Here is a 23,690-nt window from a genome sequence, read left to right as displayed (position 1 = left end):
AAAAGTGTCTGACATTAGCAACTTTTCACAATACTCATAGTATCAAAGCAGCTTTATAGAAAATCATACCTTGTTGTTTGAAAGCGCCCTGTGAACTAACTGAAGTGACTGTAGCAAGGAAAAAAAAAACTCCAATGTTATTTAGTAGTGAAAAAAAAATTATTTAGCGTCGAGAAAAATCGATCAGCAATTTTTTTTTGTAAATTTACTGCCATTTTTACCGGCTTTTAGCATGTGCGCAAGTGTTGTTCTCAAAGCTGTTTACATTTCGAAGTCAAAAGCAGATCATTATAAGTCTCATGTAATCGCGGGTTTCTTACATTGTTGGTTTTTTGAATAAGCTGTTTTTTGATAGTTATAACTCATAACTTAAGAGTGTCTTGCTGTGCATGTCACACTCAGTGTCGGCTCGGAGAGGCAGCTGTTAAACTTACTGCTGCTGATTCTGCCTCACATATCCACCGATTCGTGCGATGTCGGCATAAAAAAACTATATGTTTGAAGTACTGTAACACCAGGACATGACACCGTTGTTTGGCAAATTCAACAAGCTGTCCCGCTACAGTACAATCTACTTGCCGTTTGCAATCGATCTTCTTGCCTATGTACTGGAAGTGTGTTGATCTGTTGACCTGTGAGTGCTCAGCGCCGCCTCTCGCGGGAGGAGATTGTTCCGCAGCTCTCAATATTGCGCTGCTTGGTTTTAATTACACTATAATGTGTTTGTTTATGTATTGTACAATACATATTGTATTGTATAATGAGCGTTGTACCGTACGATACAATACGATATTTGTTTACACCCCTAATGATCTATTTATATAATAAAGTAGCTGGTAAAAAATCAAAGTGCCTGGTAAAATTGGGCATTCACCAACCACTGTGGCTGGAGGGCAAAAAAGAAAATGTCATACCCTGCCAACATGTATTTCGCATGCTAACATTCACTTTCACTAGCTAGTACATAAAGAATTAAAAGATTTATTTGAATTTCATGACAATTCTAATTTTGTTGGGTTTACCCAATTCAACTGGGATCTTTCTACACAAAGTGTTTGTTTTGAGATTACATAGTTATTTTAAGTTAAGAAAACTCATTTCAAACATGTGGAACCACTGTCCATGAATGAATCAAGTTCAGCCAAAGAGCTTTTTTGTGTGTGTGTGTGTGTGTGTGTGTGTGTGTATAATATTCTGATCCCTAGATACGGCTTGTGTCACTCTTTCATTGTAAGGATTTTTTTTTTTTTTTTTTTTGCCTGTTTTATCATCAGCCAGGTTAAAATACTAAACAAGCTGCACAATGTTAGTTGGTTCAAATCCCTAAGCCTAAGTGGAAGCAACAGTAATAGCAAACACCACTAATAACAAACCAGCATAAAAAACGAGTGCAGATAGAGAACAAAATTAAAGGTGGTAACCTATTTCTAAAGCACACAATCTAGCTCAGGTAGTCAAACTGGTCTGGCCAACCCAGATGTAAAAAATGCAGTGAAGCTGAAGTTAGATTATATAGTACAAAGCGGGCATGTTAAAACAGATGATCTGCCTGACCCTGAAATGTCATGTATTATCAATCAAGGCCCATGGTAATGTTTAAAATTCAATGACAATTAAGTTTTCATTACTATCGTAACAGTAACGCATTACGTACAAAACGTACAGAAGAAACTCCACTCAGCAACATTTTGCACTTTTGCAACACCTCCCCCTAGAGCAGGAAATGTAAAGAAAAAAGCACAGCAAACACATTGACAGCCTGTGCATGTGAGTATTGTACATTATAATGTTGACTGCAGGAGTACATTAATGGATAAAAAATGAGTCAATGAGTCAAATGTCCCCTGGAGTAGAGAAACTGCAGTGCACCGAAAGCCAGACAAAAATGAGCCGGACTGACTGGTTGTGTAAAGTGACCCGATGCTACTGCAGTATTTACATAGCTTTGAGAGTTTAAAGTACAAACTAGATTTAGAACAACTTCACACATGCACACACACTGTGGACAGTATTTACTCAGTGTGAAAATATCAGACAATGTGGGGTTTCACCACTGTCTTGTGAAGCCCCACATTGTGTTGCTGGCATGAACGGAACAGGCAGGTTCAGCAAAAGGGTAAATTCTGTCATCATACAGTATATTCACCCTCATGTTTTTCCAAACCCATATTATTGTCTTTCTTCCATGGAAAACAAGGGGAGTCCTTCTGTGCAATGTCTCGGGCATGTAACGATACACAAATTTTGCGATATGATACGATGCAGAAGCCTCACGTTACATGGCTCAACTATAAGGATGACCTAATGACCCGGGACCAGTGTGAAAGAGTTTCGGGCTAGTTGGTGGAATGGTCACTTGCCCTATAGTTGAAGTTGCTGTGAAGCGAATGCTCAAATTGAGCTGAAAATGCCCAAAAAGTGTTGTTTGTGGGGTTGAAACACCCCATTTTCTATGGATTATTGGAGAGTTGGGCTTCTTTAAATTTCCATCAGGATTGGTAGATCAGGATAAACTCAGGATTTGCCATATTTTATGATATTTCACGGATGACTGTCATTGTTTTCACATCAGCTCTGAGACCCACTTTCCTCACAGCTGCTGTTGGAAGCTTTTAACTTTTTACAAAGGATTCGCACAATCTATGATTGCAAACCACCGTTTTTAATTTCCTGTGCTATCGCTGTGACAAATATGAGGTGAAATATGGCATAAAGTCCCAGATATACTTCATATGAAACCGAAGAACAAATGGGTATGAATCATTTAGAACAAAATCTGGCCAAAAAAGGTTTTGTGCTCGTTTCGATGGTTCGGAACAGCTTGTCTGGGCAAATTTTTAAGAAAACTTCTAACTGGCTGCTAAACACAACCTTGCTGCCTTTGATCCACGTCATCGCTAGGTGTGACCTGGAGCTCCACCTACTACTTTGTTTACGTTTTTCAGTTAATAATCAATGTGAACACACCAGCTTGCAAGACCATGTCATGCGTTTTTTTTTTGTCATTTAATTAGTCTTAAAAGGAATCAAATCTACTCAAATACTCTCAAGTGCCCATTCACTCTTGTGCCATCTGCAGTAAAAGTCATTCACACATCTGCGAACAGTAAAATATGCTTCTCTTATCATCATTCTTTTGTCTGTATTTTGCCCATTATTACTCTTTTATACACCCATCTTTACAGTTGTATCAGTGTCATGATAAATTACAATAACAGAATTTGATCGGTGCATATTATACCAAATATATCGGTGCATATAGCGTGTTAGTGCATTAGTGCCATGAATTCAGAATTTAAACATTTTTAAATTAAAAATTTAAAATTCACACCAAATATATCGATGCATATAGCGTGTTAGCGCATTAGTGCCATGAATTCAGAATTTAAACATTTTTAAATTAAAATTTTCTACTGCATATATATTACTTTAAATTATCATCAAGTGGGTAAAACAGCTTCTTTTACTGACCTCATGTAAATCCTACTCATAGAATGAGGCGTAAAGTCATTAATAACTAATTTTAATGTTCCGTGTTTCTTGCTTCCAGTAATCAACAACGGCCATTGAAACATGAGCAAGATCTGCTGATATCCAAGTCTTCAAAAATTAAATAGCATTTAAATGTTTGATCTGACTTTTTGCTTTGTTGCTGACTCTTCAGAACTCTAATTACGTGCTTGATTATGGTAAAAGAACATTTTGACAACTTTGAGGAAGGCATAACGTGACTGAATCCAGCATATTCAGTGAGAAATTCGAGCTGCTACTAGCCCTAGACTACACCGGTAATAAATAACTTGTGAATTCGCTGTCATTTCATTCTCTGTCTGTTTGGGTCGGCTCTGCAATATCGCAAGGGAAAAAGCACGTTGTGTGCGGAAAAAATCATCGGCAGCCTGCACCCCTCCCTGAGTCCCTGTACAGCTCCAGAATGAGAAGCAGCACGTCTGATCGCTCGCACCATGGACACTTTCATAAACAGAGACACTTCTGTCATCTCTCTCTCCGTTATTTCATTCACATTCTTCTGACACCATCATAAAATTGGGTGTGCTGAGTGACTCCAGCCAGGTCTCCTAAACAACCAAATTGGCCCAGTTGCTAGGGATGGTAGAGTCACATGGTGTAACCTCCTCGTGGTCGCGATTAGTGGTTCTCGCTCTCAATGGGGCATGTGTTAAGTTGTGCGTGGATCGCAGAGAGTAGCAAGAGCCTCCACATGCTGAGAGTCTCTGCGGTGTCATGCACAGCGAGCCACGTGATCAGATGCGCAGATTGACGGTCTCAGAAGCGGAGGCAACTGAGACTTGTCCTCCACCACAAGTCTGAGTAACCGCGCCACCACGAGGACCTACTAAGTATTGGGAATTGGGCATTCCAAATTGGGAGAAAAGTTAAAAAAGTTTTTAAATTTTAAAAATAAATAAAATAAAACTGAGTGCGATAAAGTTAATGTTTGAGTCGACATTCAGGATAATATTCATTCAACTCAGTGCTTTCACATCAAGAAGCCAAACCAACACAGATATACAGGTACATCTGCCCTTTTTATAGCACATGGCACAAATATATATTATAAAAAAACAACAAAAAAAAAATTTTTTAAATAAAATTTAATTGTCATTTTATCATTCGTATATAAAGGAGAATGGAACCATGACTGAAATGTTCAGGAAAAACATCAATTTCGTGACTGTTTCTTCATGAGAAAAATATATATATATATTTTTTTTTAGAAATGTAGCTAATATTATTACTCTGTTCAACTGTAATGGCTCTTATGGCTGCTCATCATCATCTTAAAATATGTAAACCTGCTCTATAATATTCTATGTTGTGCTTATGCCTCGTTATATACACGTTGTTGTTATAATTAGTATTAAATACATTGTTTATAGCAGTTCCTTATTGCTGCCTGTTGATCTTTTATTGGGATGGCAGGGTTCAAACATTATTTACTGTATGTAGGTTAATAATTTAAGAAGTAAAGACACATATTGTATGTCTGATGGTAGTTTTCATTTATACAGTTGAAGTCAGAAGTTTACATACACCTTAGCCAAATACATTTAAACTCAGTTTTTCACAATTCCTGACATTTAATCGTAGAAAACATTCCCAGTCTTAGGTCAGTTAGGATCGCTACTATATTTTAAGAATGTGAAATGTCAGAATAATAATAGAGAGAATGATTTATTTCAGCTTTTATTTCTGTCATCACATTCCAAGTGGGTTAGAAATTTACATACACTTTGTTAGTATTTGGTAGCATTGCCTTTAAATTGTTTAACTTGGGTCAAACATTTTGGGTAGCCTTCCAGAAGCTTCTCACAATAAATTGCTGGAATTTTGGCCCATTCCTCCAGACAGAACTGGTGTAACTGAGTCAGGTTTGTAGGCTTTTTCAGTTCTGCCCACAAATTTTCTTCCAGATTGAGGTCAGGGCTTTGTGATGGCTACTCCAATACCTTGACTTTGTTGTCCTTAAGCCATTTTCCCACAACTTGAGGTATGCTTGGGGTCATTGTCCATTTGGAAGACCCATTTGCAACAAGCTTTAACTTCCTGGCTGATGTCTTGAGATGTTGCTTCAATATATCCACATAATTTTCCTTCCTCATGATGCCATCTATTTTGTTAAGTGTACCAGTCCCTCCTGCAGCAAATCAACCCCACAACATCATGGTCGGCTTGTGACCCTCACCCTTTTTCCTCCAAACATAACGATGGTCATTATGGCCAAAAAGTTACATTTTGTTTCATCAGACCAGAGGACATTTCCCCAAAAAGTACACTCTTTGTCCCCATGTGCACTTGCAAACTGTAGTCTGGCTTTTTCATGGCGGTTTTGGACCAGTGGCTTTTTCCTTGCTGAGCAGCCTTTCAGGTTATGTTGATATAAATCTCGTTTTACTGTGGATATAGATCCTTGTCTACCTGTTTCCTCCAGTATCTTCACAAGGTCCTTTGCTGTTGTTCTGGGATTGATTTGCACTTTTCGCACCAAATTACGTTCATCTCTAGGAGACAGAATGCGTCTCCTTCCTGTGCGGTATGATGGCTGCGTGGTCCCGTGGTGTTTATACTTGCGTACTATTGTTTGTACAGATGAACATGGTACTTTCAGGCATTTGGAAATTGCTCCCAAGGATGAACCAGACTTGTGGAGGTCCACGATTTTGTTTCTGAGGTCTTAGCTGATTTATTTTGATTTTCCCATGATGTCAAGCAAAGAGGCACTGAGTTTGAAGGTAGGCCTTAAACTACATCCACAGGTACACCTCCAATTAACTACAATTAGCCTATCAGAAGCTAATTGGCTAATTGCCTAATTGCCTAAAGGCTTGACATCGTTTTCTGGAATTTTCCAAGCTACTTAAAGGCACAGTTAAACTTCCGGCCCACTGGAATTGTGATATAGTCAATTAAAAGTGAAACAATCTGTCTGTAACAATTTTTGGAAAAATTACTTGTGTCGTGCACAAAGTAGATGTCCCAAACGACTTGCCAAAACTATAGTTTGCTAATATAAAATCTGTGGAGTGGTTAAAAAATGAGTTTTAATGACTTCAACCTAAATGTATGTAAACTTCTGACTTCAACTGTATATGCCACATATCTCAGGCTTTAGAAGAGTGCTAAGCGTGTGAGGAAGTGTAGCCTATCAACCTGTAACATGTCCAACATAAACATTTCTGCATATTGAATCAAGTTAAAACTTGTTTTTCCAATAATTCAGAAAGAACCTTTAGTTTTCTGTGATGTATTGAAATTTTACAGATGACTAACACATATGAGGTTTGGTTGAAATTGTGAGAATGGTTTGTGATTAGGCATGGGCATTATCAAGTAATTTTGTAGTTGAGTACTCTAACCCACTAAAAAAATGAGTAATTGATTACTCGTAAATTAAAATGCAAGTAAAAAAATAACACGTATTATATAAATAAGTGAAATGTATATTTTGTTTTATTCACAAACGATATGTAGAACGGTTTCAGAGAAGTAACGCACATACTAGTCTGATAAGCTTCCGAGTTTCTTTCCACTATAAAAGCAGATCTTCATCCATTGGTTTGCATGACTCCAACAAGAACTTAGTACAAAAAGAGTAGAATTCAATAAATCTAAATATTACAATAATTTCCATGCTTAGAGTGCATCTCAATCAGCTCCCTAGTTCAGTAGTAAGGGCGTTAATCAGTGAGTGAGTCGGCATTTCTAAGGCTGTCTCAATCACAAAATCGATCAAGTGCAATGAAACATTCGCTCCCTAAAAATTCCCAGGGACAATCGTTCTCAGTAAAACCAAGGAGCATCGTTGCTCACCATGTTCTCGTTCCGGAAACGTCATCATCTCTTCTGAAGTCTTTGAAGTCGTTAGAAGATGAGCACTAACTGTACAACTATGAAGTCAAAGCCTTATTTTCTCTTTAAAAGAGATGTAATTTCGTTCCTCCATAATGACCATGAAAGGGAAAAAAATCTTTAAAATATTACAATTGTTAGAAGAAGGTTAAAAATACACTCTGTGACTGAATGACACGCCCCTCCTGTGGATCATCATTGCCCTGCCTCTTTAGAGAGCCATTCTTAAGCCAGGCCCACAATTGGAGTTGGCAGAGGATTGAGAGGAGGGGCGCGGTGACTTTTCCTGTTTGGCGGCGCGTGATGGGGCACACCTGAAGTCAATGAAGAGCCTCATCACTGCTGCCTTTAAAACCTGAGTTCGCCTCTCCACGGGAGAACAGTCTCTACTCACTGGCGTCCTCATAGGTCCAAAAAAGGAGCAGGGAGGGTCTGGCACGAATTAGATGCTTTGCCGCACCCGCACCCAGAACCCTGGCATGAATTAGATGCAACGCCGGGGATTGGAGCAAGCGTTGCGGTGGATGGACCAGGATGTTGGGCCGCTATTCCTCACAAGCAACAAGGCCAAGGGAAGCTGGGCTGCTCAAGAGGATCCGCCGCCCCACGCGCCTCGGAACCTGCCCACTATAACCTGGACCTCACCTTCTATGCACAACCCATCCTTCATATTGCCCCATTCACTGCGAGAACGCCAGATTCCCTTTTGTTTTGGACACTTTCCCCTTTGGACACTTTAATCCCCCTTATTCTGTGGATATTATTTTAAATAAATGCCTCTCCAAGGCCTGACGCCACACCCACTGCATCCGTCTCTTTCTCACCCTGCTTCAACTCCCGAAGGATTGTTTAGATTAGGTCGGAGCCCTTGATACACACTGTTTGTGTTTCTTATCTTTAGAATGATAAAGTGCATAGGAGTGAGCATCGTGAAATAGCTGTTGTGATTTGAAAAACGGACAAGAAGACAAAAGGTACAAGGCTGTGTACTTACTGTCTTTCATGAGGGCACAAACTACAATCCCATGAAGCATTGCGAATGATGTCATTGAATAAAAAACTATGGGAATAAATAAAACTATTGATTTTAGGTTGTTGATTATAAGTATAGAAACAATATATTTTAGGTTTATTGCAAAATATCCCAATATGTCCAAATACATAAGTAGTTTAAAGGTGAAGGGAGACCGACTCAATTACGTCATTCACAGTGCCATGGTAGCGCGCGGTCGCTCCGAGGCTCGTTTCGTGGGTTTTGTTGGCCGCAGTTTTCTGATAGGTGGATGTTTCTCTGCTTTACCATGGGTAATGTAGTTGTTTACCATGAATTCTGCTATCCAACATGATTTTTAAGCAATGAATGGCTTCAGACGGAAGCATATGCCATCGATGAACAACCTTGTAGCTCACGGTAGGTCTGTCTTTAAAGGTTTATAAATTATCATTGAAAATCAATTCGTCTATGGGATAAATGAATGGGATTTCATTCATGTTACGAGGGAGACTGTGCAATGCATGGAGGGACATCAATGCCTTCTGAGTTTTTTTTTTTTTGTTTGTTTGTTTTTTAAAACACAACATAACTACATAGGTAGGGTTCAATAAGGTATGCAGCCATTTGATGGTAAGACCAGCTGCATACCTTACTAACCCTTGCCCTTGTATACATGTTGATTTTTCAAAACAAAAATTGTGCCCAGTGGCACAATTTGTGGGTAGGCTAAGACTGATTTTATTCTTCCATTGTAAAACTGGCAAAAGTTATCGCCTCATAGGTTATAATTGGAAATCCAAGCGATGCATTCTAAATTTGTTTGTTATGAAAAGGAAATATAAAGTTGTTCATCCAAATTTTAACGTAATAACTACTGCTAAATATTTGTCATGTAAGTCAGTTTTTTTTTTTTTTTTGTTGTTTTTTCAGCTAGTATAGACTTGTCATGCCTGTTTGGTTACTTGTTTGATTTATGTCGGTTAACAGTTAATAACCGGTTACTACTGGTGGTTATTCGGTTAAAAGATATAGCCAGAAATTTGTATCCCTACACACATATGCCATAGTTTCCCAGCAAAGCTACTTTTTGTAAAGAAAACTTAACATATAATAAAAGGATATATTATTCCTGGAACATATAGATACAAAAAATTTTGTGGTGGGCCAGTGAAAATGTTGTCAGTGCAAGTAAAAATCTAAACTACTGTCCTGAATGGGCCAGCATTAAAAAAACCTTTACTTAGCCTAAGTAAAGATTTCAATGTTTAATGATGCTGAAGCACATTTAAAAGACATTTCTGAAGACAAAACTTTCACAACAGCTATTTCATGATGCTCACTCCTATGCACTTTATCATTCTAAATATAAGTAACACAACCAGTGTGTATCAAGGTCTCCGACCTAATCTAAACAATCCTTCATTGTCTGTCCGTCATTGTTACAGTAGATGCACTGACAGGATGAAAGGAGGTTAAATGGGACACAGTCGAGCTTGAAGTAGGACATTTACTCAACTAAAATCACTGCAACCGTTGCACCAGAACACCAAGGCCGCTTTTCATTTATGATTAACCCTGAGTCCAACATGTTCAGATGGACACACTTAAAGGAATATTCCCAGGTTCAATTCAAGCTCAATCAACAGCATTTGTGGCATAATGTTGATTTCAACCAAAAAGTAATTTCGACTTGTCCTTCATATATATATATATATATATATATATATATATATATATATAAAGCATAAAGCAAAAATCAAGGTTACAGTGAGGCACTTACAATGGAAGTGAATGGGGCCAATTTTTGGAGAGTTTAAAGGCAGAAATTTGAAGCTTATAATTTCACAAAATCACTTACTTGAATTCTTCTGTTAAAACTTAAGTTTAATTTCAGCTGTAAAGTTGTTTAAATCGTTGTTTTTAATGGTTGTTTTAGGGTTTACGCCGTATCACAGTGGCAACGGAGTTGTAAAATTGGATATTATTTTACACAGAAAAGGTTTGCAAGTGATTTTATCACATTAAAATCAAGTTAACATGCATATTTGTAATGTCTTGTGGCTATACTTTTGAAACAGTGAGTATTTTAACATATACAGATTGGTCCCCATTCACTTCCACTGGAAAGGAGGGACAAGTGGAAATTATTTTTGTGGTAATCAACATTATGCCACAAATGCTGTCGACTGAGCTGAACTTGTATTGAACCCGGAGCATTCTTTTAAATCAAGGTCCTGGGAATGGAATGCCGAGCGTCACTTCCTGTTCAGACAAGCCTAAACAAGATGACAATCAACAACAAAGTTACACTGCTTTCAGCTTCACAACAACTTGCAAAGACAACTGTTACTATTCAATCTTATGTGCATGACAGGAATGCAATCAAAACAAGTCATGAACTCAAAAACTTACCTTTCCTAAGCTTTACTTATAATTGAAATAGGTGACAGCGCCATACTCTTTCATTCCTGCTTCTTGGTGAGATCTACCCTCAGGTAGCTCATTCTCAGGGTATCTACCTGAACATCACCTGTGCTTGTTGAAACTTGCCCAGACTTCAGAAACCACGTGGGGAATGCATGGACTTCAATCAAGTCAATGTTTAACTCGGAAATCAAGTCGGTTCATATTAAGCAGACACATTATTAGATGAAAAACACCTTTAACAAGGTTGGTGTGTGTTTGGAGGGGTTTGAGGAGTGTAATCTGCTCCATTTGATCTCAGCACCATAACTCAACAGATGGGCAGATTGATTTTACATGATCAACGATGTTTATTTGTGTCCACTCACCTTTATTTAAAGCAATAGAGTCTACAGAGTGCATTACATGCATACTCACGCTGTTGTGATGTGTAGCTCTGGTGTTTATTGTGTCTCACGGATGTACTTATTTCATGTCACGATTTCCTGGTTTGTTGCTGATGTTTGGAAACAGCAACAGGTTGTTGAGCTGCTAGCATGTAGCGGCTAATCACTCACACCGATTCAAAGCACTAAAACACCTCCTTTATTATTAAACCTTTCTAGGATTTATAATAGCTTACCTGTTGTGTATGTCAATCTAATCCCTCCATAAAACTTTTCTGAAGCTGTGAAGAATTTCAAACGAGACTGTCAGTCAAAGTCCGTCAGATCCACAAACTCTCAAACGAGACAGTGAGAAATAATAATAACAATAATAATACAAAAAAATATCCAAAATCTCCTGGGTTAATACGTCCTTATCCAGAATGTTCTCATGTCGTTCTATTGGTTCAGTTGTCTCGGTGTCAGATCGTGTTTATCGACCGCTGCGGTGGTTTTGATGAAAGCGCGAGATCACGGGTTGCCAGGTGTCGCACCTGAAACTCCTCCTCTCAGAAACCTGTCGAGGTGAACGTGATGGTGGCTGACGGGCAGGCGTCACTGACAGGTCATGTGACCGGGGAAAGGTTTAACTTGCCTGCGAGATCACAAGGTTGCCAAGTGTTTCCCAATGAATCCCTGCTTCTGATATTTTCGTTCGTTCGTTCGTTCGTTCTTTCTTTCATTTTTATTTTTTTATTTATTTTTTTTATTTTTGTATATAATATGGTCAGAATGAACTTCTTACTTTTTTTTTTTGTTTTGTTTTTTTTTTTTTTTTTTTTTTTAATCCCGCGACATGGGGTCATTTTCATTGGACTGGAAATTCTGGAATATAATTTTTTTCTGAACATGGTTTGTCTTGCTTGCTCATTTATATATATAACAGATCAAAATTGTACTTTTAAATAAAGCCGCCCTCTATTACTACTTTACTGACACACATAAAGGAGTCAAGGACGTCGAGCATGAATGACTGAACAACACTGCCATCAGCCGTGTGAGACATTTTCACTGGTCACGCCTGCCATCTAGTGGTGATATTTGTTAAGGGAGCCATTTCTTTGTTGATGAAAAGAGAAACCTTTATTTGCCCGAAGTACCACACTGTCTGAGATACATTCTTTAACCAGTATGAAACATTTCATTATTTATTCCATAGAGAAACTCACATATGTACTTGGAGAAGACGACAACACAACCACACTAGCCGCTAAATATGTGTCTGCCATTCACAATATAAGAAATAGTTCAGTCGTTTTGTGTCTTTTTTTTTCTTTCCTTTTCCCATATGTAATATTTATTAGTTTTTACATGTTTCACTCCCCCCCCCCCCCCCCCCACACACACACTTTTACTTATTGTATTATTGCATCTTTTTTAAATAATATTTTTATATTTATTTATTTATTTAAAAATCTATATAGAAACAGCTTTGTAATGCTTTGGCAATACTGTTACAAAACTGTCATGCCAATAAAGCTAAATTGAATTGAGATGCTCAGTAAAGTCTCTCTCTCTCTCTCTCTCTCTCTCTCTCTCTCTCTCTCTCTCTCTCTCCAATATTTTCTTCTGCTGTCTAAAGTTTTTTAATGTCTTTGATTTCAAACTAATATCTATTTTATTTCTAGGTTGTTGATTGAATGACATAAGAATGAAGATTCTTCCGCTGTTGCTATAACTATCACACATGCTTTGTGACCGTGGGCAAATGTAATAGTAGATAAGAGTTGAAAATTATTACACTAAGTAAAATAATAATAATAATAATAATAATAATAAATCTTTAAAATGCATACAAGGCCATAACCATGTCTTGAACATTGGGGGTGACCAAATCATTTTGGGGGTGGGGGTTCACAAATATAATGGTCCTCTTTGGTCCTTTAATATAATAAAGGCACTGAATTCAATCATTTTCTGAATAAAGGCTTGAAATGCGATACAGGCCCAAAATTGGTTTGAAAAGATACACAGTACAAGACAAACACTGTGTCTGCATTGCCAGCAATTTGCCTGTTTCAGTCATCTTTCCTTTCTTTTTTGTGTTGTATCAAAGAAAAGACAAATATAATATATCACTGATGTATCTGTAAAATGACATGACTGTGTCAGCTGGCTAGCAAAAAGAAAGTCTGTTGTCATTTGTTGTTCTTTTGAGAGATGAAGGCTATTCCATCCACTACTATCCTGAAAGAATGAACCAAACTGGATCCAACCAGGACAGAGAGGGAAATGGAGGGCTCAGATGCACAACAAGAAGACAAGTACATCAGAGTCTCTATCTTGAGACATGGACCCCTCACTGGAGGTCACTACACACTAAACACCAGCCTCATCTGCAACAGTGAAAAGAAGACTCTGGGATGTTGGTACTGTTGGCAGACATTTAAAGAAAAAGTCACTTCTGAAACGGGTAAATAAGAAGAAATAGAGCTTATGACATAGGCGTTAATTTAGGATGACAGGGACGACTTTCAGAAAATCAGAAATGTCCCGACCAACATTTGGACAATTATACCGCACAGAAAATACCTTAACTGTATACTTTGTTTTTAATTTTAATTTTAACAACTATTAAAGGTCCTTAGTATAATTATTAATGTGTAAATTACTGTCCTACCTATTCTGAAACAGCGCGTAAACGGTGTTGTCACGTGGCACCTGTTACTTTTCTCAGCGCTGTTCAGGATGCACCAATCACTGTCATTTGCAAGAAATTAAAAAATTGATATTTTCTGGGGAATACACGGGCGGATTACCATTGGCATCCTACGTCCTATTCTTGAAATTTATAGATATAAACAAGAATAGTTTTTGAGTACATCTGTTTCCTGTAAGTCAAAAATGTTGAGTTTTGTATGCAGCCGGTAAGCGCCCTCTTGAGGAAGACACATTTACATTTATTCATTTGGCAGACGCTTTTATCCAAGAGAGGAAAACATAAGCGAATTTAAGGAGACAGTGGTATGAAAAGTGCTGCATTACAAAGTTTCACTAGCATCATAGTATTAAAAACAGAATAAAGTGTAACAGGATTTTTTTTATTTTTTATGACTGGTTAAGTGCTCATGGAAAAGATGTGTTTTGAGTTGTTTTTTGAAGACAGAAAGTGAGTCAGCTTCACGGATGGAGTTGGGAAGGTCATTCCACCAACGTGGTATGATGAAGCTGAAAGTCCGGGAAAGTGTTTTTGTGCCTCTTTGTGTTGGTACAACAAGGCGATGTTCCTTAGCCAACCACAGGCTTCTAGTTGGCACGTAGCTCTGCAGAAATTATTTTAGGTATGCTGGAGCAGACCCAGTGACTGTTCTGTATGCCAGCATCAGAGCATTGAACTTGATACGTGCATCAACCGGCAGCCAGTGGAGAGAGACAAGGAGTGGTGTAACATGCGCTCTCTTTGGTTGATTAAAGACCAGACATGCTGCTGCATTCTGGATCATTTACAGGGGTCTAACTGCACATGCAGGAAGGCCTGCAATGAGAGCATTACAGTAGTCCAGTCTAGTTATGACAAGTGACTGGATAAGAAGTTGTGTGGCATGTTCAGAGAGGAAAGGTCTTATCTTCCTGATATTGTAGAGTGTAAATCTACATGATCTTGCGGTCTTTGAGATGTGGTCTGTGAAATTTAGCCTGTTGTCGATGGTTACCCCTAGATTTCTAGGCGTTACTGTAGTTGCACCCAGGTGCAGGAGTTCAGTCTTGGCTGGGTTGAGTTGCAGGTGGTGCTCCTTCATCCAGGCCGAGATGTCTGCCAGGCAGGCAGAAATTCGAGCAGTCACTGTGTTGTGCTGGAAAGACAAGTAGAGTTGTGTGTCATCAGCATAGCAGTGGTAAGAGAAACCATGTGCCTGAATGATGGGTCCCAGTGATGTTGTGTATATAGAGAAGAGAAGTGGTCCAAGACACCTTAAAATTTTGTATGATTGTGTCAGAGGTGCAGCATTTTAAGATGCTAGTATAACTACCAATAAACGTTTTATTTTTTACATTAGAGAAGAACATCGGGTTATATAAAAAAAAAAAATAAATAAAATAAAAAATAATAATAATATATTGAAATAAAGCATTTGTGTCATTAGGTTTATTGCATCGCATATCACTGTCACATTATTCAAGTTTATCGTATTTCACATTGTTCCTCCTAAATGTGGCGCCCTTGAGGTCACTTTTTAATTTGTTTATTCTTTAGAAATTATTTATTTAAAAAAACGGGCTAAAATGTAATATAAGAATATAAGAAATTAGACTTGTTATATGAGGTAAAATTGTCCTATATTGCCAGACTGACTTTCTCGCATTTTCTTCATACCAACATTTATTTCTGTTATCCTTGCTATATGTCCCTACCAACTTTAACACCAAACCTACGCCCTTGGCTTAAAGACTGGACAGTAAATGATTAGAAAAGAGTATTATGGATGAATAAATATAATTTTGAACTGTGGAGCGAACAGTTTAAATTATAAGGTCATTGAGAAGTGTCCTAATAATAAAATATCTTGGAAGTTCTGCAGAACATGATTTTACAATTCACTTGATTCTTGAATATATTAAAGTGACTGCTAGAATGCCCAAGACCTGCACAGCTGCCTTTGCTGCTAGTGGAGAATTTGCTGATAAACAGAGAGTTTGCACTTGAACTTTGAAAATAGAAATAGTCATTTGTAACATTGTAAATGTTTTTAATACAATTTAATGCATCCTTGGTGGTTAAAAGTGTTCGTTTTGTGCTAACACATTTTGTGTTCCCGGTCAAAAATGACCGGCCCACTAAGATTGTTTATAAATCTCTCATTTTGCATATATTATCACATAATATTGCATTAGATAATGACAAGTTTTGTACTCCTTTTCTGAACATATTTATATATATATATATATATATATATATATATATATATATATATATATATATATTATTATTATTATTATTATTATTATTATTATTATTATTATTATTTTATTATTGATAGAAGGATAAATTGAATTGAGCTAGTTGGGGGCACTAAACAGCATACCATTCTTTTCTAAATGTTCTACTTTCTGTTACAGGGAAGAAAATTATTCTGAACTCTATTCTAAATTATTCTTACAGGGAAGAAAATTATTCTAAACTCGCTCAGGTTGCAGCTTGTCTGTGGAGGCGTGGCGTACCTCATCAAATTGCAATGATGATATTAAGGTCAGGAGACTGTGATGGCCACTCCAGGACCTTCACCTTTTTCTGCTGTAACCACCGGAGGGTCAACTTGGCCTTGTGCTTAGGGTCATTGTCATGCTGGAAAGTCCAAGTGCGTCCCATGTGCAGCTTTCATACAGAAGAATGCAAATTGTCTGCCAGTATTTTCTGATAACATGCTGCATTCATCTTGCCATCAATTTTCAAAAGATTCCCCATGCCTTTAGAGCTCACACACCCCCAAAACATCAGTGAGCCACCACCATGCTTCACACTGGGGATAGCATTCTTTTCACTATAGGCCTTGTTGACCTCTCTCCAAACATAGCACTTATGGTTTTGACCATAAAGCTCTATTTTGGTCTCATCACTCCAAATTACAGTGTGCCAGAAGCTGTGAGCCGTGTCAAGGTGTTTTTTTGTGGCATTGGCACAGTAAAGGCTTCTTTCTGGCAACTCGACCATGCAGCTCATTTTTGTTCAAGTATTGTTGTATTGTGCTCCTTGAAACAACCACACCATCTTTTTCCAGAGCAGCCTGTATTTCTCCTGAGGTTACCTGTAGGTTTTTTCTTTGTATCCTGAACAATTCTTCTGGCAGTCGTGGCTGAAATCTTTCTTGGTCTACCTGACCTTGGCTTGGTATCAAGAGATCCCTGAATTTTCCACTTCTTAATAAGTGATTGAACAGTACTGACTGGCATTTTCAAGGCTTTGGATATCTTTTTATATCCTTTTCCATCTTTATAAAGTTCCATTACCTTGTTACGCAGGTCTTTTGGCAGTTCTTTTCTGCTCCCCATGGCTCAGTATCTAGCTTACTCAGTGCATCCATGTGAGAGCTAACAAACTCATTGACTATTTATACACAGACACTAATTGCAATTTAAAAAGCCACAGGTGTGGGAAATTAACCTCTAATTGCCATTTAAACCTGTGTGTGTCACCCTGTGTGTCTATAACAAGGCCAAACATTCAAGGGTATGTAAACTTTTGATCAGGGCCATTTGGGTGATTTCTGTTATCATTATGATTTAAAAAGGAGCCAAACAACTTTGTGATAATAAATGGCTTCATATGATCACTATTCTTAAATAAAAGATCATGCAAATGTTTTTTTTGCATGATCAGTTATATTTTCAAAATCAATGCTAAAATTGCACAATTCCTGCCAGGGTATGCAAACTTTTGAGCACAACTGTATATACTGTATATGCATAAGCCGACATTTAAATTGGAAGCCCAATTTCTGTGCTTTCCAATTCACTGTGAGTTGGTCTTCCGTTTAATGTAGTCTGGCGTAATATCATTGGGAGACCATAAGGTGGTGATATTGCCTTAAAACATTTACTGAAGACGGTCACGGGTAGGACAAGGCACAGGTATCACACAGTAAGACACAGGACGCATTGATGCGGCAGGTGGCAGTCTAAACTATGTTTTGGATCTGCTCACAAAAGTTACGAAGGTTTTTGTACTTCTTCAAAAATGAACAGTGGTGTTGGTGAGTTTGCAGGTAAGTGATATCAATTTTCATTTTTGTATGAAATATCTCAAGTAAAAGTCAAAACTCATCAGTTACCTTAAAAATGGCCGTTTAAAGTTGACAATATGTATTGAAAATGTTAACAGAAATAGAACTGTGCTGCATAATTAGTTATGATGTATATTTAAAAACAAATTATATACTAAATATTACATATAATATATATTCATAAGTATATTATTAATATTATAATATTTATATAATTATATTATTATTGTTTTGTATATATATTTAAAAGAAAAATTGATTCAGATGGCAGAGAAAATACCTGTATATGTCAGATCAAGAGAGGTGGAGATGAGAGATATAACTGGTGTAACTCTGCAGCTGAGTAGTTCTGTTAGCTTTACAATTCTTGTCAAAGGTAATGTGAAATAAGGAAGCATCATGATTTTGAAATATGTGATTAATCGTGATTAAATATTTTAACAACATATGTGGGGTCCAGGAACTGAGTTTGACACCCCTGCAATACATACACACAACATCCCACCAACAATAAACTCAAGGGCTTTCACACTGCAATTAACCCCGGGTTATTGTCTTTTTAAACCCCGCTTTTAACCTCGAGTAAAGCAACATTTCACACTTGTCATTCTGAAAGGTGATTAGCACCTCTTTTAATCCTGGGTTATGAAACCTGCTCCAGAGCAGTGTTAGCGCCGCTTTTAATAGTGCACCAGTACGTTTTTATCTGGCTCTTATTTGTCCCAATAGTACCAGTGGTTTTGGACTTTATACTGTCATCTATCATCATGGAGACACAAAGTTTATTTACTAACTGCTGTCGCGTCAAACAAAGATGTTTGTTTATGTTCTGTTTTATTACTTTTAGTCTGTGTTTTTCTCTGTCTCATACTACACACATCAGTATAATGGACATTCTTGGATTAAATCTAAATGAATTCTCACAGGTTGTTGTGCACTGGCATGTGAGCGGACTGCTGCGACTCGTGAGCTCTCTGGTGGTTGATGAGGCCGTTGTGTGCTCGCTGTTGATGCTTGATGTGGCACCGTTTATCTGTGATCATTATTGTTATTATTAGTGGTAGTAACTGGTCAACTACATGACAGTTTGTTATGTGCTGTCAACATGGCAGCATCCATGATGGGGCGACCTGCTCAATATAAAATTGAACAGCTTTTATTGAGGTCAGTTGCTGACTGGAGTCTTCATCTAATGTGAGTGTACATCATTTTAAACATGTTTGTGTGCTATTGTGTTTATTTGTAATACTTTTTAAATGAGGTAAATACAGTGGCAGAGTGGTGGACAACACAACCAAATTAACAAAGCAAATAAAATCTGAAAACACCATGGAAATAAGCCACAACACAATACAATTATGCCACAACACAACAAGATTATCATAAAAGAAATATGTATAAAATTGCTGTAGTTATTTGTCCTGAAGTGCTCTGGATGATGCATATCTGGTTGTTTTTTTGTTTTTTGTTTTTTTACCAGAACTCTTAATTCACATAATCTCATCATTTCTAACTTTCTTGAAGCTGTAATGGCTTTGACAGAGGAACTTCTCTTGTAGTGTCTTGTGGACATTACAATTATTTTACGATGTATTAAACTGAATTTAGCATAAACAAAAATACTAATAATTTGTGATGATTACTGCCCAAATTAACAGTTTAGATATACATTTGATTGATTCAGTGACTGGTTGCTTTTGTAACTTAGTTTGATTCTAAACAATACCTACTTAAAATAAATGATTAATTTGCATTTTTAAAGTTGATTTATTGGTGTTTTCTCAAGTAATATTTTCTGCTACAGTATCGCTGTCCATTTCCTGTATGCCTAACACACTTTATAAACCCTATTTAGTACTTAACAATTAAAACATATTATTAGTACTATTAACCTTAACTTGCGTATTTATTTACATTTAATTTATGTTTAATGCATGTTTAAACTGTGAAAATGTAAACTAATATTGACATCCAATATATTATTTGAAAGATCTGGGTCTCAAGATTTGATATTTTAAAGAAATTTTGATGATTGCAAAGTTACAACAATAAGATTTTATTAAACGTGTCAAGAGTGAAAATCATAACACTGAAAGTGAAACCAATTTTTATTGTGTTCCAGCCAAACACAGATGAGCACAATCCTCCAAACTTCTGTATGCTTTTCATTGCAAGAGTCCAATAAATAAAATCCATTAGAGATTTTAGTCCAAAAATGTACAAATATGAAGAAATATTGATCAATCTGTCTTTGTTCAGGTATTACATATTCAACACGTTATCATTGATGTCATTGATATCTTGCACTCTGTGTAGTGTTTCAGTAGCAAAACACCCAAGCTTGATTTTTGGGAGGGTCTTATGAACAAAATGAGCCCAACCTCAAAATATTCTTTGCAGTTGTGATTGGGTAGTTACTCAGAATAGCCAAACAGGACAGTCGACACGAGTGATGTAAAAATTTGTGTCATCCAAGTTTGTCTCTGGATAAAGCCGGCCAATGAAAAGCTAGATCATTTTTGACTGATGGGTTGTGTAGATAATGAACAGATGAAAACAACGATATGATGGTTGTATATATCCCTGATGCCAATTTGCGAAGGTTCAGAGTGGAAAACTGTGGAATGTGTTTGTTTGTGTTTGTGCTTTTACACATGGTGTGCAGTTATAGAGTGTTACTGCCTTACTGTTGACAAAGAACTTGGCTTTTGACCCGCGATCTGATCCACCCTCCTCGGCTTCAGTCACCATCACTGAGGGTTTGGAGAACACATGCTCCTGACTGCATTTGTTCATCAAACTCCCTGTTCAACTGCACATCCAGGGGGCTTGGACATGTCATTCAAGCCGAGATGAGCCACCCTCCCCAGCTTCGCTCACCGTGAGTTAGACCCCGGAGCACACGCGCTCCCAGTGCATGACTTTTTCATTTTTTCCCACTGCTTTTCGTTCAGTTTGCATTGGGAGCAGGTGTGCTCCAGGCTTCACTGATGGTGATCAAAGCTGGAGAGAGTGAGGCTCCCCAGCTTGAGGCAGTGGCTAAAGACCCTGGATGAATGGCAGAGCAAAAGCTCTGAAAAATTACAGTCAATCTGCATTTGTATGGGGAAAAAATGAACAGAAGCATTGCTTGCGCTGCACTTCAGCAAATAAACTCAGCAAAAAAAGAAACATCCCTTTATCAGGACACTGTATTTTAAAGATAATTTTGTAAAAATCCAAATAACTTTACAGATCTTTATTGTAAAGGGTTTAAACAATGTTTTCCATGCTTGTTCAATGAACCATAAACAATTAATGAACATGCGCCTGTGGAACGGTCGTTAAGACACTAACAGCTTACAGATGGTAGGCAATTAAGGTCACAGTTCAAAAACTTAGGACACTAAAGAGACCTTTCTACTGCCTCTGTAAAACACCAAAAGAAAGATGCCCAGGGTCCCTGCTCATCTGCGTGAACGTGCCTTAGGCATGCTGCATGGAGGCATGAGGACTGCAGATATGGCCAGGGCAATAAATTGCAATGTCTGTACTATGAGATGTCTAAGACAGCGCTACAGGGAGACAGGAAGGGCAGCTGATCATCCTCGCAGTGGCAGACCACGTGCAACAACACCTTCACAGGATCGGTACGTCCGAATACCACACCTGCTGGACAGGTACAGGATGGCAACAACAACTGCCCGAGTTACATCAGGAATGCACAGTCCCTCCATCAGTGCTCAGACTGTCCGCAATAGCCTAAGAGAGGCTGGACTGAGAGCTTGTAGGCCTGTTGTAAGGCAGGTCCTTACCAGACATCACCGGCAACAACATCCCCTATGGGCACAAACCCACCTTCGCTGGACCAGACAGGACTGGCAAAAAGTGCTCTTAAATGACGAGTCGCAATTTTGTCTCACCAGGGGTGATGGTCGGACTCGCATTTATCGTTGAAGGAATGAGTGTTACACCGAGGCCTGTACTCTGGAGCGGGATCGATTTGGAGGTGGAGGGTCTGTCATGGTCTGGGCTTGTGTGTCACAGCATCATCGGACTAAGCTTGTTGTCATTGCAGGCAATCTCAATGCTGTGTATTACAGGGAAGACATCCTCCTGCCTCATGTGATACCCTTCCTGCAGGCTCATCCTGACATGACCCTCCAGCATGACAATGTCACCAGCCATACTGCTCGTTCTGTGCGTGATTTCCTGCAAGACAGGAATGTCAGTGTTCTGCTATGGCCAGCGACGAGCCCGTATCTCAATCCCATTGAGCACGTCTCGGACCTGTTGGATTGGAGGGTGAGGGCTAGGGCCATTCCCCCCAGAAATGTCTGGGAACTTGCAAGTGCCTTGGTGGAAGAGTGGGGTAACAGCACATCACATCAATAACTGTCAAATCTGGTGCAGTCCATGAGGAGGAGATGCACTGCAGTACTTAATGCAGCTGGTGGTCACACCAGATACTGACTGTTACTTTTGATTTTGACCCCCTCTTTGTTCAGGGACACATTATTCCATTTCTGTTAGTCACATATCTGTGAAACTTGTTCAGTTTATGTCTTAGTTGTTGAATCTTTTGATGTTCATACAAATATTTACACGTTAAGTTTGCTGAAAATAAAAGCAGTTGAAAGTGAGAGGATGTTTTTTTTTTTATAATAAGCAGGTAGAATTGCAGTTAGGATACTGATCCTAAAAATGTTACATTTAACTGTTTCCTGTGTTACAGAGGGATGGATCACATTGGATGACAAAAAGACTGCTGTGCAAGATGGGTTACGCTGTGGATAAAAAGTGATCATGTGTTTGTTTTTCAGTTTATATGTTCTCATTTATTTCAAGTAAGATTATGATAAAGTCAGGCAAATCATGCAACCTTTTGGCAAATCATTTAGAGCATTATTAAAATGTCTATTCATAAATTGTTTTCTCTGAGTACCCTTTGTGTTTAATCAAATGTCTTCTATTATTCTGTGCATAAACTAATTAAAGCAATTTAGTGTTTGTGTCCCTCATCATTACCACTGAAATAAGATAAAATGAGCCCGTGAAACTGGACAAAAATAAACATCATTATTGATATTGGATCAGATGTTCTACATCTCTTTGGTTCAATAATTGCTAATTTTTACTCTTAACACCCACAAAACCAACCCATTCTCTCTCAAACATATATGTAACTGAAACGAGAAGCTCCGGTTCAGAGGGAGGTCACGCGCTGGATGGACCAATCAGTGGCCACTCTGCAAGACGCTCTAGATGACGTAGATTGGGACATGTTCCGGCGCAGCTCTGATGACATCAACATGTTTACGGAAGCAGTCATGGGACTGATCGGGAAACTGGTAGATGATACAGTCTGCAAAACCACCATCAGGATGTTTCCCAACCAGAAGCCGTGGGTGGATAAATCCATCCGCGATGCTCTGTCATCCCGCACCGCTGCCTACAAAGTGGCGCTCGCCACTGGGAACATGGACAATTACAAAATCGCATCTTACAACACACGCAGAGCGGTGAGGGAGGCAAAGCGGCACTATGGGAAGAAATTGGAGTCACAGTTTCAACAGGGTGGCTCTAGAAGCCTGTGGCATGGACTGAGAATGATAACGGACTATAAAACATCATCCCCCAAAATTGTGAACGCAGATGCTTCTCTCGCAGGCGAGCTGAACACTTTTTACACTCGCTTCGAAGCTGCAGTTAACTGCGCTAACGGTGCTGACAGCGCCATTAGTGATAACGGCTGCTTGTATGCGGAGAGCATTAACG

The 23,690-nt window shown here is 38.3% G+C and overlaps 1 protein-coding gene across 1 annotated transcript in view; it reads right to left on the bottom strand.

Moving 5' to 3' along the window:
- Positions 1 to 11,768, bottom strand: part of LOC127425691 (phosphatase and actin regulator 4A-like) — an 86,947-nt gene extending 75,179 nt beyond the window's left edge. Inside the window, exon 1 of the mRNA XM_051671915.1 lies at positions 11,412 to 11,768. The gene's annotated coding sequence lies outside the window, so the exon portion shown is untranslated. The remainder of the gene's footprint in view (positions 1 to 11,411) is intronic.
- Positions 11,769 to 23,690: the final 11,922 nt, after the last annotated feature.

This window comes from Myxocyprinus asiaticus, chromosome 34, assembly GCF_019703515.2.
Source record: "Myxocyprinus asiaticus isolate MX2 ecotype Aquarium Trade chromosome 34, UBuf_Myxa_2, whole genome shotgun sequence".
Classification (NCBI taxonomy): domain Eukaryota; kingdom Metazoa; phylum Chordata; class Actinopteri; order Cypriniformes; family Catostomidae; genus Myxocyprinus; species Myxocyprinus asiaticus.
This window is presented reverse-complemented; position numbering and strand designations above follow the sequence as displayed.